We start from the raw sequence: 14,438 nt of genomic DNA, 5'->3' as shown, positions 1-14,438 counted from the left end.
ACTGCACCACCTAGCTGCCCTCAGTTACCTCATTTGTAAAATAAATCTTAATTACCATATTTGTAAAATGAGGGTATATAATGACAATAATAGCACGTACCTGACAGGGTTGTCATGAGGATTAGATGAGATGATGTATATAAAGCACTTGGCAAACTTATTGTTACTTTCCCCAGGTCTCTACTTGCTAGATTCTGGTGACCATTATCAGTGGTCAAAGTACATGGTTAACAGATGTGATCTTTCTCACCATCACTGATAGTGCTCAGCTGGGTAGCTCTCCATGTCTGGTACTCAGTACAAGGAACCTGGGTTCAAGTTCGGGTTCTGCCACTTACTAGCCATGGAGCAGTAGTTTGCTAACCTTTTGAGTCTCAGTTTCCCCATCGATTGCCTGGAGTCAGTAACACTTGTTCTATCTCCTTCATGGGGTGGTGGTGAGCAAAGCACTTTGTTGTCGTTGTTTAGTTGTTAAGTCGTGTTTGACTCTTTCTGACCTTATAGGCTGTAACATGCCGGCCCTTCTATCCTCCCCTGTCTCCCAAAGTCTGTCCAAGCTCACTTCTGTTGTCCCCTTCTCCTTTTGCCTTCAATCTTTCCCAATGAGTCCTATCTTTTCATTATGTGGCCAGAGTATTTAAACTTCAGCTTCAGGTTTTGACCTTCCAATGAATAGTCTGAATGAATTTCTTTAAGTATTGACTGATTTGCTCTCTTTGCTGTCTAAGCACTTCATAGGGTAGGCCTTAATATAGTGTGATATGGCAGAAAAAATGCTGACTCTGGGGCTGAAGATTAATCTTAGTTCATATTCCTGCTGTACCTCTTACCACTTGTATGATGATGATTAACTCAATTTCTTTGGGCTTCAGTTTCCTCATCTGTCTCATCAGTGGGTTGGTGCTTGGAGTGGTCCTTTTCTAGCTCTAATACTATGATCCTGTCCTGCGCATGCAGGAATTGTTTGCTACTGTTTACAATTTGGATTTACTCCAAGGTCTTTATCACAAGGATTGCAGGACTCCAGAAATCCGGGGTTCAAATGTGGCCTCAGATGCTTGGTAGCTATGTGACTTTGGCTAAGTCACTCGACCTCTGTCTACAAGCGGAGGTAAGAATAGCACCTGCCTCCCAGGGTTGTTGTGAGAGACTAAAATGAGGTAATAATGGTAAAGCACTCAGCACCATGCCTTGCATATAGTTGTCGTTTGGTCATTTTTCAGTTGTGTCTGATTCTTTGTGTCCCCATTTGGGATTTTCTTTGCAAAGATACTGGAGTGGTTTTCCATTTCCTTCACCAGCTCATTTTTACAGATGAGAAAACTAAGGCAAACAGGCTTAAGTGACTTGCCCAGGGTCACACATCTAGTAAGTGCCTGAGGCCACATTTGAAGTCACAGAGATGAATCTTCCTGACTCTAGGCCTGGTGCCCTATCCACCTAGCTGCCCTTCTCACACATAGTAGACACTATATAAATGTTAGCTGTTATTATTCTCTGTAAAGCATTTTGAAAACTTTATAACAATCTACAAATATTAGCTATGAACATCATCTCTACACACATGAAGAAGGATTTTCCCATTTGGAGGGCTCTTTTGCCAGCATTAACATTAAGCCATTTTTAATTCATTAAGGTGACCGAGATTATGCCTGGAAGGTTTCCAACATGGCCATTGCCTCTGTCTGTGCTGAGGCAGCTGTGTCTTCTAAGAGCATCCCTACTATTTACTGCATCCTTGCCGCTATTGGGGAGGTAGCATTGGCACCCCCTTGGCTTTCTCCTCTGCTGATGAGCATCTGTGGTTTAAGACCCTGTGCTGAAACAAAGGAAAGATCTTCATAGGGAATCGAAGAAGAAGGGGGTGTTTTGGGAACAGAAGCTTTCTGCACAAGTTTGCTTAGCGTGTTTGATTGTTTGAAAAATAGAGGAAACATGTTGATTAAACAGAAACACCCATTGGATTATTTAATAAGTAGATTTATCTGGTGCCCTCCAAAGTAGCACTTTGCTGGAGATAGTTTTCTAGTGAAGAGGCAAGAACAGTCAAAATGGTTTGTAATTACCTCGTACCATTTGAATATAAATGGATACTTGAAAAGAATTTGTTCTCTTAAGTTGGCTAAATAGATCCCACTGTAATCTTTCTTCCTTCATAGATAGGCTAAAGGTTAACCAGCCCCAGTCTAGTTATTCTTAGATCCAAATAAGTGGTGCCTGAATTACTGGACCCAGAGATTGCCTCTTAAAAACTGGGTGCTATTGGAATGGAATCTGAATGTCATCTTAGATTCTTGGAATATGTATGAAGGAAGAATCATAGAATTTCAGAAGGAAAAGGAAACTCAGAGGCCACCTAGTCCAGTCTAGAACCAAATAGGAATCCCTAATATGGCACCCCTAACGAGTGATAAAGATTTTAAGGATCACAGGGGAAAGGAAGAGAGCCCTATGTAGTCCAACTTATGTTTTCTGAAGACTTTGTACTTGTGAGCTCCTAGAGGGCAGAGCAGTTTCATTTTTGTCTTTGGGTTTCCAGTGTCTAACACAGTATAGACAAATAAAAAGTACTTAATTAAAGCTTATTGATTAACTGATTGAGGAGTACCTTCTACAATGTATTCAATAAGTGATCATTCAGCTTCTTTCTTTAAGGCCGGGGATTGTAAAATATCCACTACCTCCTGTAGCAGCCCATTCTATATTTTAACAATTCTAATAATTCAAGGTTTTTCCTTAAATGGAACTTAAATCTGTCTCTCTGGAACTTCTACCCATTGCTTTTCATTCTGCCTTTTTAATTCTACAGTGGAATGAAATGAAAATAAAATCTTATGATAAAGTGCCTCTTGATGCAAAGAACACTGGATACCAAGTGTGAACACCCAGGTTCAAATCCCACTTTGGCTAATTACTAGCTTTGTCTTCAGTTTTCTCATCTGCAAAATGAGGAACCTGGATAGATGGGCTCTCAAGTCCCACCCAACTCTTAAGTGTATAATAAGTGAATTATGCTGAGGGACATAGGTTTATTATTGTTGATGTTCAGTTGTGTCTGACTCTTCGTGACCCCATTTGAGTTTTTCTTGGCAAAGACACTAGAGTGGTTTGCTATTTCCTTCTCCAGCTTATTTTACAATGAGGAAACTGGGGCAAACAGGGGTAAGTGACTTGCCCAGGGTCACACAGCTAGGAAGTGTCTGAGTCACATTTCAACTCAGGAAGATGAATCTTCTAGTACTCTATCCACTATGCCACCTAGCTGTCCCAATGCTTACTGAGTATCACTGTAAGATGGAAAGTGAATAGTGTTGGCATTATCCTGGGTCCCTCAATACCAATATTATAACAAGGTTCTATGGCAATTGGAAAATCCCTTCATTCCTTTCCATGGAGTCACAAAGAAGACAATTTGAAGAGCAACAGTGTTGTATCAATCTGAGGTCAAATGTTTGAAGTGGCAAAAATCTTTGGCATAGGCTTAGATTCTGAATAGTATGAAAAATCTACAGAGGAAGCATCCATCAAAAATGCAAGAGAATTAATTGTTCTGCTGTACAAAGTGATGACAGTTTGCTATCATATTAATAAACACATTTTCAAACTTGGCATGCAAAGCAAGGCATTTAAAAAGCTGTGGAAATAAGACTGTGCATAAAATATGGTATTAAAAAGGTAACTGTGAACTTTACAGATGGCATTAGGATGAAAAATGCCATCCTCAGCTACAGTTGGATAGAAGAGCTTCCCAGTCTTTGCTGCAAAAAACGAGAGCAGGAATTTAAGTTGTTTAGTTGTTTTGAAATAACAACTATAAAGAGGGCTCCTTCTGGTTCATCTATTTTTTATTAGGGCAACCGTTAAAAAATTCATTAGAGAAACCCATCTGTAGCAAACAGTCCTCTTGAGGGGGTTTCAGATGGTGATAAGATGTTTTGAGTGGCACTTTACATGAAATGGAAAAGACAATTATTTACAAGAATTAACGGCGTGAGAAAGATGAAAAGATGCAGGGATTCGGGATTCAGGGCCCTACCCTTCTACACAGCTGTGTTTCTCAAGCCCTCAGCAGCCAAGGGGATGGAGAAGTCTAGGCTTAAAGGATGTGGGCAAGCATGTCAGAGGGTCAGGCATCAACCAGGCAGCAAGGGTTATAGACTAAGTGACAATAGGGGCACGGCAGAGCATGGCATACATTTAGATGTCCATATTAGCAAATAGGACCAGACCTTGTCCTAAAGGAATAAAATCTAGAATAACACAATATGTTACAGTATGGGCCGAATGCGCTATAGTCTGAGACTGAGTCTTGCTAATCTCTGTATTGTCATAAGGCTTTTCATATAGTAGGCACTCAAACATAATTATTTGAATGATGAATGAATTGACAAATGCCTGAACAGTTCATCTGGGGCTTAACTTCTGCCTCAACAGCAGCCATGCATTACAGGGAAGACAGGCTTCAGATTTACTAGTTGTGTGGCCCTGGGTAAGTCACTTAACCAATTTTTGCTTCAGTTTACTTCTCTGCAAAATGGGGATAATATAGCAACAACTTCACAGGGTTGTTGTGAGCACAAAATGAGATACTTTATGTAAAGCTCTTTGCATACCTTAATATACGTATAACACACACACACGTCTGCTTCTCTCTCTCTCTCTCTCTCTCTCTCACTCTCTTACTCTCACTCTTCTCTATCTATGTGGCATAGCTAGGTGGCTCAATGAATAGAGTGCTAGGCCTGAAGTCAGGAAGACATCTTCCTAAGTTCAAATCTGGCCTTGGACAATTACTAGCTGTGTGATCCTAGGCAAGTCAATGCTATTTGTCTCAGTTTCCTCATCTGTAAAATGAGCTGGAGAAAGAAATGGTAGACCACTCCAGTATCTTTGCCAAGAAAACCTCAAATGGGGTCAGGAAGAGTTGGACATGACTGAGACGACTAAACAACAACAAAATAATAATATGTAACATAACAACATATTCTATTATTGTTAACGTTATATGCTTAACGTAATTATTCAATACCCCTTTCTGAAATCAATTTTGAAATTCATGGAATTCTGACAGCCAGAGTCAGCTTGAACTCCTTTCCTCATCTCAGCTCTCCAATATGTATTCATTATTGAATCAGTTTTCTTTACAGATAAAAAAATTTGAGATGGAAAATTGTGTCTGGTTATCTTCTTAAAGATTTTCAATACATCTGTGATGTATCTGAAAGAGCTCTAGCTTTGGAATCAGATGAAGCAAATTCAAATCCTGCCTTTGTCACTTATTACCTGTGTGATCTTGGCAAGTGGTTTAACCTCAAAAGATGCTCAATTTCTTCATGTACAAATCAAGGCGGCTGGATTAGATGGCCTCCAAGATTCTAGATCTGTCATCCTGGGATCCTCAAGCTCCCATCCTTCAAGCCAGAGCAGAACCCATATTTGACAAGAAAATGGTTAGAGTAGAATGTACCGTTGGTTACCTAAAGCCCTGATTAAAATATTAGCCACTTAATGGCAGTATGTGACACCTTATTACTACCCAAGGATGCAATCTTGAGAAACAAAAGAAAAGAAACTGTGTCAGACTTACTTGATTCTATAAAGAATGGCATATATTATAAGATATCTTGCGGGGAAATTCAGTTCTAGATGACTTTGAGATTTTGTGTTAAGGCAGTCAAAAGATCGATAGTTTTTAAGTGTGAGGGTCAAGAATAAGATACTGGAATATAAAAGTATTGTGAAGGGAACAAAAAGATGTTCCTTTGGAAAAACCTTCCATTTAGTCATAAGGATTAGTTTTGGGTCATGGTGTGGGTAAAGATCAAGATTCCGCTCTGGGACTTCTATCTCATTATAACAAGGCCTGATGGGGCTCAGAGTGGGCATCTGCAGCCTTTTTAGTTGCTTTTCCCTAGAGAAGCGAGTGACCAATCTCCTGTACTGAGGCAGGAGGCAGATTTTTGGTGGTGCCTGTTGATTCTGGTAGTTTTCCTGATACTGAGCCAGGAGAAAGTGCTTTACATTTATTAGCTCATTTGATCATCATAACAACCTTGTGAGGTTGGCACTATTATTATTCTCCTTTTCCATACAGGGAAACTGAGACTGAGGGAGGTTAGGTGAGTCACACAGCTGGCTCCAGCCCATCCTTGGAAATGATAATTTTGGAAGGAAGATACTAGTCATTGGGAATAATAGAAAAGACATCATGTAGGATGTGGCCCTTGAGCTGAATCTTGAATATGACCAAGTTGTCATGGGGACAAGGTGCATTGTAAACCTTAAGAAGCAGTCTAAACTTGGGTTAGCACTAATAGCCAATCTGGGATTTAGCTTCCATACCTCTTAAATAAGAGCATTGGAGAAAGTGATCTTGATGTCTTTTCCATATTTAAAATTTTAAATTCCTTTATTTGATAGATGATGTGCCCAGAGCCTTCTTAAAGCATTATGGAAAATAGAAAAGTATGGCATTGTGAAAAACCTTTTTGCTTTTGGTATGAATATGCATCAGGAATGGGTAGCTCACCTTTTAATGTGTAACTCTTCTATGTTCAACCCTAATAGTCAGGAAGACCTGAATTTGAATTTTGCTTCATATATTTTCTCAAATCTGTGACCTTTGGGCCAGTCATTCCATTTCCTTAAGCCTCAATTTGCTGAACTGTAAAATGGGTATGACATTAGCAACCCTGAAATGTTGTTGTGAGGATCAAATGTGATAATATTTATTAGTTGTAAATGTATTTTGGGTGTAACGTATTTTGCAAACTTTAAAGGACTTGCATAAATAGGAGTTGTTGTTGTTGTGGTTGTCAGGTAATATCCTTGTCTAAACAGTGAAATTCAGTGCAAAATCCAAAGGATCTTATTATTAGACTGTTTCACCCATAAAACAATCTCATGGCATGAAACCCTGCAGACAATGAGGTTCCAGTAGAACATAGTTTTATTCCCTAAAATGACTGCTAAAAATATTCATGAAACTTTTGAATATGGCCTCAAAGACCAGGAAATGGTATCTCAAGGGCTGTTTTCTTTGTTTCTAGACTGAAAGATTCACTGGTTTCATTGATTAGGGGCTGGCAGTATAGTTGGATGCAAACACACCTGTAAAGTTATGCTTCACTGTGTCATTTCCTATTTCCAATGGCCATGCTGATACAGCAAAGTGGTATCCACCCTCAAAGCCCTTTGAGACAAAGATCGCATTGGTTTAGCCCTAGAGGCTTTTTGGAAACCAGAGAGGCTGAGCTTTTGTTCATCAGTGAACTTTGGACACCTGAGAGGGCCATGCTACGTAGACTTGCCTGTGTCTTTGCCCACATTCCATTTAGCTTTTGAACAAGGCTGAAATGTTAGAGCTGTGTAAAGTGGCCCCACTCACCAAGAACAGCTGGTGAATACTTGTGTTCTGGTAAAACAATCCATCTTTCAAAGGGATGAGTGGTATCACATTTGTGAATCAGAGATAAAGGGAAGCCAGGAGCAAGATCTGTGACAATTCCCTTGTTGACCAGCTAGATAGCTGGACCTGAAAGGAAATAGGGGCTGCTGAGCTCCCAAAGGTTATTCGGCCCTTGTACTTCTCACTTTTAGGTTCTGTTGTTGTTTCTCGTGGTGGACTTCCTACTTCCTGTAAGACGAATATTTGGGCTGCTGAGGATAGTGATGCCTTCTGTTTGGAGAAGTTTCTGATGGTACATGATGGGGGGAAGGGAAGAAAGAGAACCTTTCAAACAGAATCAGGCCATAGGTTTGGACACTGTGGGGGAGAGAGGCCAACATTCTGATCCCTGAGATCCTTCACTGAGTTGGTTCAGCCAACAGAGGTCAACCTAAGAAGCCCATCCTTGGCTCTTTAGGGAAGGATATATATACTAAGAGCAATCAACTCTTGGCACGGTGCCTAGCACATAGATAGCACATTTATTTAAGTGTTTCCTATCAGTCTATCCGTCCACCTACCTTTTTATCCCTCATCTGGTTCTTTAGTAGAAGGGATAACACAAAGACAGAAACTCAGAGGGGATGAAACTTACCCTTGATGCCCTCCACAGACCTTGTTCTCAAGAAGCATTCATCTAATGAGAGGAGGGAGGGCAACAACACAAAGAGGATTCAGCTGCAAGTCAGGTGGGAAAGTCTAATGGTCCTAAGGGCGCAGTGGCAAAGAATATACATTTTTAAATGTTATTTCTCATGATAATCATATATGTTTATGTTGAACCATTTTATGGTACAGAAGACTGGTGCTGACAATGTCATTTTCTGGGTGTCAAAGCCACAACTAAACCACAGCTGCTAAAGAGGTAGGGCTCCAGCACCCCAAGAAACATTTGCCAGGTTTTATCTCCATAGGGATTGGTTCATGGAAAGATATCTTTGGAGGCTGAGTTGGAAGAAGAGCTGGCGGTCTGGAGATTCTTGGATGTACCTGCCAACTGGTAACAGTTGATCAATAGCTGGTATTGGTGATGGCAGGGAAGGTGGATCCCTTCTCCACAAAAATTGCTCCTTGTAGGTAGGACCCAGGCTGGAAGCATGCATGGTGGTTTGGATGGCATTATTATTCTCAAGGCTTTTGCATTCAGGGTTGTATGCTATCTTCACTGAGGTTTGAGGTCAGGTGGTGGTGTTGATTCAGTTTTTCTGAAATATGCCACCTCACATTTCTCAATTAGGGTACTTTTATTGCTTCATCCAGGCTGGCTTGCCTGCCTCACATGTGGCTGATCCCTTCTTCACAAGGGTTGCTTCCTAGGGTGATGACTTTGGGGGCCAGGCTGGAAGTAGGACTGCTGGGTGGTGCTGCCATTCCTAGGGCTCATGGGCTTACCTGCCCACTGGTGGTAATTGATATGTAGTTGGTGGTGCCAGCAGAAAGGACAGTATGTCTGTTGTCCCTAGCATTTGCTCCCTTAAATGATAGTTGCAGAGCTAGGTCTAAAATCAGTGGTCTTTGGGTCACTGTTATTCATAAGGCTCTGGATTTAGGGTCCTAGGCTATGTCATTGGGGTTTGAGGGGAGGTGGTCAAGGTGATAACAATGGTTTGCTTTGCCTGGAACATACTAACTCACATCTCTCCCTCAGTGTACCTTCCTGCTTCAGCTAGGTTTTCTTGCCTGCCTCAGAGGTTGGAAGGGATAGCTGTCCATTCTCTATAGAGGTTTCTTCCAATTCTGAGTTTCTGTGTTTCTGTAACAGACTTTTGGGGGGCAGTTTAGAAGCCAATACCAGAGAGACAGGATAGCTAGTTGGTGCAGAAGATAGAGTTCCAGGTCTGGAGTCACGAAGACTCATCTTGAGAAATTAAAATCTGGCCTCATACACTTCCTAGATGTGTGACTCTGGGCAAGTCATTTAACTCTGTTTGCCTTAGTTTCCTCATCTGCCAAACAAGCTGGAGAAGGAAATGGCAAACCACTTCAATATCTTGGCCAAGAAAACCTCAAATGGGATTGCAAAGAGTTGGACATGACTGAAAATGACTGAACGACCACACAAGAGAGACAGAGAAGAAACAGTGCATTCATTTCCTCTTGAGATGTGCACACAATGTCTGACTCAGATGAGGCTATTGTATGATCTTTTAAAGTCGTAAGGAGACAACCAGCTATCCTGCACCCCAGAGTCCCCATAAAGTAATACATTGGATGATGCTTATCATCAGAAAAGTGTACGAATAAAGTAAGGGAACGTTGAGATAATTTTTTAAGACATGATTTTATTGAACACTTGTAAGACTCACTTTTACATTATTACAAATACTTTACAATAAAAAAATCATCTGTAAAAAAAGGGGGGCATTTTTTCTGGATTTATCATTGTACAGTTTAAGCAAAAAAATTATATCTAAATATGAGGGTCATTTTCCAAAGTATCCAAGCAGAATACTTATGGACTCACTTCATCAAAATACACTACACACATATGTATAGATACCTATTTTTAAAAGAAGCACTATAGAGTTGGTTGTGAAATGTTGCATACTCATCTTTGATCACTGGGTTTTACTTAACTGTTTTTCCTTGTTGCAAAGATTCTCTTTAGGGGAAGGGGGGAGTCGCAGATCAGGAAATTGTTATATGGTAAAAACAAACAGAAGGCATCAAAGACATTTTAAAACAAATAAAACCAACCCCCTTCTCCCCCAAATAGAACCAAACCCAACACTATGTAGTTTATGACAGAGAGACAAGAATACAAAGATTGAATTGATCCTCCAATATAACATAAAGTGGATTTGAATTTAAAAGTGAAAGTATAATTTCAGGCAGCGTTAGGGAGCTACTTTCCCTAGAGAAGTAGGGGGACTGAATGCCTTTATTCCCTTAGGTTGCAGGGATATAGAAGTCGAAAGATGAGTATGAATAGCTTTCTATTCCACTTATCTCCTCTGTGATCTAAGCAGTTTAATGCAACCATTAGTCTATCCCAGCTCTCTCTGCCCCTCTGCTCTCTCATTCTCTATTCCTTTATTCCTTTGGGTTTGGATTTTTACTCGCTAGAAAATCTTGTCCTCAGGGCTCTGCTGTTCCAGATCTTGCCCTGGTGAACCTTCCCCATCAGGGGTTTGACTCTTGGAACCTGGAATATGCTGAAGAAACTGGGCTATAACCCAAGACTACCCCACCCATCACCAAATTCTGGTCACATAGGCTCAGTCATCATAGTTTGTGACATAGGTAGCATGGTTGGTTTATTTGCAATCCAAAAAATTCTGAGGGACTCTTCCTTCCCACTCAGGCCCTAGTGTGAATAGTTCATAGGTAACAGTGACTTTTAAAGAGGTTTTTGGAACTCTTGCTTTGATGATCTATGGAGAATCAGACAAAATTACTTCAGTGAATTATTTTCTACATGGAATTATTCTTTTAACCTCCATAAACCTCTGTATGTTGCTGGCACTTTGATATATTTTAAAAAAATAAGTCAAAGGACCATGTAGATTTCATTGGATTGTTTTTTCCCACGATAAGCATAACAGCTCAGCAATTCCTTTCATAATTAAACCCAGAGTCCAATTTTCATTTCCTCTTGGATTCATTATTTTTAAAGATATTTTCCCAAGGTTTTCTTCTTCTTCCTTTTTTTTTTGAGGGAGAGATAAGGTATGGTTAAAAGGTTAAAATTACCACCTTAGTCTAGGCCTTTCTTACCTCAAGACTGGAGTGTTGCGATAGTATTTTAATCAGGTTTCTATGACATTGTTACAGTGTCAGGAAGTCCCAAGAGGGAAAAATTTCCCAATGTAAAGGACAAGATGCCCTTTACTGTCCTTTTCCCACCCCAAAGAGTCTGCTAGATCCTCAGAGGACTGGGATACTCTGCTGGAGACCTCCATCGGGTTGAAGTTACAAAATTTTCTTGGGCTGCTGACTATGATCCCCAACTTAATAAAGAGTAAGCCTAGCAGACATTAACAATAAGAGGGTTCTATGGAAAGGGTAGGGCCAACTGAACAAATTTTATCCCCTGAGGGTAAAAACTTTTAAAAAAACTTCAGACACTCTCAGAACAATTTCTGAGTTCTTCCAGTTCCTGGGAGACTTTGTCAGAAGCTCTCTCGGGCTGAGTGGACCAGAATCCTGCCTCTGAATCTTAGTTGCTATCTCTGCCTGCCTTGGATTTTTCTGTCCAGTCTCTGTGTACCTGTCCTGGTCCATTTCTACTCTGCCTTGACTAACTTTTGTTCTAATTGTCTGCTTAATCTGTAGGACTCAGCCTGACTGTGACTACTGCTTGTCTCGGCTCTGCTCCTAACTAGCTGTGTATCCTTAGGCAAGTGATTTCACTCCTAGATTTTCACTTTCCCTCTAGGTAACATGAGGACTTTAAAGCAGAATGTTTCTGATTTTCCTTCCACTCCTAATATTGTGAGATTCTTCGCACTCAGCCCTGACTTGGCCCAGGACAAAGAGACTGACTCCCTCTCTCTTCTAAAAACTACAAACCACTCCAGTATTTAAGACCTTCCATAATCTGGCCTTTTCAGACTTATTTCCTGCTACTCTTAGACACATTCTCTGCTTCAGCCAAACTGTTCTTCCCATTTCCTCCTAAATATGCCATATGAGTGGAGCCATGGGGATACACCATATGAATTTTTGTGCTTTTGTTTGTGGAGTCACTTATTGGGCATGTAGCATATTCCTTTGTAGTATTACTTTGCAAAATTAGAATTTTAGAGTTGGATGGTCTGTAGAGGTCATCTCATCTAGCCTTATAAACGTCATGCAGGTTTCTTCTATATAACATTCCCCATAGGTGATCACCTAGCTTCTGCTTAAAGACTTTTGTTGGACTCACCTGTTCCAATGCAACCCATTTCGTTGTTGGATAGCTCTAATTATTGGAAACATATTTCTTATATGGACCCCAAATCTGGTTGTCTATAGCTTAACATTCATGGATCCTACCTCTGACTTCTAGAGGAATACAGAATAATTCTACTTTTTTTTTGAGGTATGACCCTTCAAATAAACTTCACAAGTGTAAGATTGAGGTGACATAGGGGCAGCTAGGTGGCACAGTGAGTAGAGCACCGGCCCTGGAGTCAGGAGGACCTAAGTTCAAATCCAGCCTCAGACACTTGACACATGTACTAACTATGTGACCTTGGGCAAGTTACTTAACCCCAATTGCCCTGCCAAAAAACCAAAAAAAAAAAGATTGAGGTGACATGACTATAGATGTGCATTTAAAAAAATGGGCACTTTAGTGGACTATAAATTAGTAAGAATCAGCGGTGTGATTTTTGCTGTTGTTGAGTTAGACACAACTGAAATGGCTCAACAACAATAAAAATTAACAAACAAAAATTTCAGTGTGTCTAACTCTTTGTGACTCCATTTGGGACTTTCTATGACAGCCAAGAAAATAATGTAGTCTTTTAAAAATGTTTTTGTACTAGACATATCCTTTCATTGATATGAGGGAATCCCTCTACTAATGCAGATTAATACCTGCTCTGTATTTTTCAGGCTTAGTAGTGTTGCCTGAAACATGGAAAGACTAAGTGACTTGCCAAGGTCTCAGCTAGTATGCGTCAGAGATGGAATTGGAACCCAAGTCTTTCTGACTACATGGCTAGCTCTCTGTCTACTCTTCTTGTCTTTCACGGATTGCATCAAGAGAAGTATAGTGTCCAGACCCAGGCTGTACTCTCTTCTGGTCAAGACAGTATACTGGGTTCTGGTCAGATCATCGTGCTACGCTCTGATCAGACCAATTCCGGAATGTTGTATTGAGGTCTTGGCCCTAAATTTCAGGGAGAACATTGATAAACAGGAGAGAATCCAGAGGAGAACGACTGGGATGATCAGGGTCCTTGGAAACATGCTGTATGAGGATTTTTAGTTGGACATACAGCAAAAGATTCAAGTATTTGAAGGGCTGTTTTATGGAAGGGTGGTTACATTTATTTTGCTCGGTCCCAGTAAGGTAGAAACGATGGGCAAAAGTTGCAAAGAGGCAGATTAGGGCTTGTTGCAAGAACAAGCTTCCTACCAAAATGTGGTGCAGTGAGAAGAGTGCTAGGTTTGGGATCAGAAGACCTGAGTTCAAATTCTGGTTCTGCCTGGTGAGGTTGGACAAGTCATTCAACCTGCTCTCTAGGTCTTAGTTCTTAATTTGTAAAAGGAAGAGGTTGGATTAGATGAACTTTAAATTTTTCTCTAGCTCTAAATGAACCTATGAACCTATAAGCCTATCCAAAAGTGAATAGGTTGCCTCAGACCATAGTGGGTTTCCACTCTTTGGTGTTCTTCCAGCAATGGCTAGAGGGTATATTGTATACTATATTCTTGTTCAGGTACTAGTATTAGATTAGCTGACCTCCGAAGTATCTTCAGTTCTGAGATTCTATTATTCAGTATGATTCTGTGAAATAGTGGAATTCACTTATCATGTCTCCTGAAGTCTTCTCTCCCTCACCTTGATTTTCTTCACCTGATCTTTGTGTAAAATATTCCTTTATCACTCTGGCAACCTTCTTTTGGATGTACTCCAATTTGTCAATGTCTTTCTCAAAATGTGGTTCTTAGAATTGGACATGGTATATCTGGTTTGATTTTTTTTCATGTAAAATAATATATTTATTTTATGATTTACAATGCTCTTTCCTCACAACAATCCCGTGTTGTTGATATTATAAACGTATCCATTTTCCAGATGAGGAAACCGAGACATAAAGAGGTTAAGTGATTTGCTCAGGTTACAGAGCTAGTAGCAGCAGACCAAGGATTCAAACTCATGTCTTTATACTTTAAGGTTAGTACCCTTTCTACTGTCCCAGGTTTCTTTCCAGATAGGTTCAAGTACCTCAAGAGCAGAGACTATATTTTTATTTCTTTTTATCCCCAGGGCTTAGCAACATGTTTAAACATAACAGACATCCAAAAATTGTTCGCTGATGATACATTTAAACTTTTC

The sequence above is a fragment of the Trichosurus vulpecula genome, chromosome 4, assembly GCF_011100635.1.
Source record: "Trichosurus vulpecula isolate mTriVul1 chromosome 4, mTriVul1.pri, whole genome shotgun sequence".
Classification (NCBI taxonomy): Eukaryota; Metazoa; Chordata; class Mammalia; order Diprotodontia; family Phalangeridae; genus Trichosurus; species Trichosurus vulpecula.
Note: the sequence above shows the minus strand (reverse complement) of the source record.